Source organism: Mus pahari, chromosome 15, assembly GCF_900095145.1.
Source record: "Mus pahari chromosome 15, PAHARI_EIJ_v1.1, whole genome shotgun sequence".
In the NCBI taxonomy this organism is placed as follows: Eukaryota; Metazoa; Chordata; class Mammalia; order Rodentia; family Muridae; genus Mus; species Mus pahari.
Genome location: NC_034604.1, coordinates 82112849 through 82114912, shown reverse-complemented (window position 1 = coordinate 82114912; position 2064 = coordinate 82112849). Strand labels below are relative to the sequence as shown.

The 2064-nt window shown below is 51.5% G+C and overlaps 1 pseudogene; it reads right to left on the bottom strand.

Moving 5' to 3' along the window:
* Positions 1-625: 625 nt before the first annotated feature.
* Positions 626-1925, bottom strand: LOC110333006 (annotated as a pseudogene).
* Between the last annotated feature and the right edge of the window lie 139 nt (positions 1926-2064).

Below are 2064 nucleotides of genomic sequence, written 5' to 3'. Positions count from 1 at the left end.
TTTATAAATCTTTTTTATTTCAAAGAAATGACTCATTTGATGGAGGGTCAGCAGGGGAGAGCAGGTTCGGGTACATATTAATGAGGGGCTCTCACTCCAGGCAATAGGCCTCTCTTTCCTCTTCCTTCAGCACTTCTCTGGTAGGAACTAAACTAAGGGAAAAGGGCAGAAACACACAGAGACTTATGGGAGCAAGAGTAAAGGTGCTGGATCAGGAGTGGGGAGCTGTGAGTTCAGAGGTAAGGCAAGGTGAGAGGATTTGTATGCTGGGGAAAATGTTAAGTCAAGATCTAAAATATCTGGGCATGTCAGAGGTGGAGAATTGTTCAGGAGTTCTTGGGAAGGGACAGGAAATAAAAGAAAGGATTTTCAAGATCTAAAGAGGTAGGGGTTGGGGTGCAGAGGGCATTCATGGGAACTAAAAGAGCCCTTCCCTGGCAGGTTGGAGAGATAGTGGGTTTAGGAGTTAAAGGTGAAGCAGAGAAGCAACCTGGTCTTTGGGCTTGGCCCTCATGATGAAGATGCTCATGGGATCAACTGGAATGAGGGAGCTGGGTGCAGAGGTGGGGTGCTCAGGATCAAAGCATTGCTGGTATGCCCTAGGGGCAGAGTGATGGCAGGAGACTTAAGCCACCTCCTCTTCGAACTCGACCTCTTCAGCAGTGGCATCCTAATACTGCTAGTACTTGGACACCAAGTAGTTCATTTTGCTTTCTGCTTCCATAAACTCCATCTGGTCCATACCTTCACCCATGTACCAGTGCAGGAAGGCCTTTCACCTGGACATGGTGGTGAACTGCTCCAAGATGTGATTGAACTGCTCCTGGATGGCGTTGCTGTTGCTGATGAAAGTGACTGCCATCTTCAGGCTCTGGGGTAGAATGTCACACAGGGCTGTCTTGATGTTGTTGGGGAGTCACTCGACGAAGTCACTGCTGTTCTTGCTCTGCACTCTTAGCATCTGCTTGTCCACCTCCTTCATGGACATCCATCCCCGGAAGACAGCAGTCATGGTCAGGTGGCGACCATGTCAGTTCACACACGGCCATCATGTTCTTAGCATTGAACATCTGTTTGGTTAGCTCAGGAATGGTGAGGGCCTGGTACTGATGGCTGCCCCTGCTGGCTGCCCCTGCTGGTCAAGAATGTGAATCCTGGCATGAAGAAGTGGAGACAGGGGAATGCCACCATGTTCACAGCCAGCTTGCATATATCTAAGTTGAGCTTGCCCGGAAAGCGCAGGCAGGAGGTCACCCAACTCATGGTGGCTGGTGGCTGAGGTCCCGAAAGATGGGTGTTGTTGTTGTCCAAGCAGTAGGTCTCATCAGTATTCTCCACCAGCTGATGTACAGGCAGCGTGGCATTGTAGGGCTCCACCACCGTGTCAGACACTTTGGGTGCTGGTACCACACTGAACATATTCATGAGTCTGAGAACTCCAGGATCTTGCTGATGAGCAGTTCCCATGCCTGAACCGGTGCCACCTCCGAGCGAGTGGGTGAGCTAGAATCCCCAAAGACAGTCACAGTTTTCTGCCTATTTGTGCACCACGTCCAGGACTGCATCCACTAACTCTGCACCCTCAGTATAGTGACTCTTGGGTCAGTTGTTGCCTGCTCTGGAATGACTAAACACAAAGTTGTCTGTCTGGCTGGAAGATCTGGCCAAAGGGGCCAGAGCAGACAAGAGTCTATGGTGCTAGGTTCCAGGTCAACCAGCATGGCTCTGGAGACATAATTTCCACCTATGGCCTCGTTGTAGTAGACATTGATTCTCTCCAGTTGGAGGTCACTGTCCCCACGATAAGTTCCAGTGGGCTCAAAGCTATGCTCATCACTGATGACTTCCCAGAACTTGGCTCCCATCTGATTGCCTCATTGCTCAGCTTGCAGGAGCACGATTTCCCACCTGGTGGTGGCACTGCTGGTGGATGGGTGTCGACCGGTTGCTGTGGCTCTGGCTCTGGTTCTGGTTCTGGCTCTGGCTCTGGCTCTGGCTCTGGCTCTGGCTCTGGCTCTGGCTCTGGCTCTGGCTCTGGCTCTGGCTCTGGCTCTGGCTCTGGCT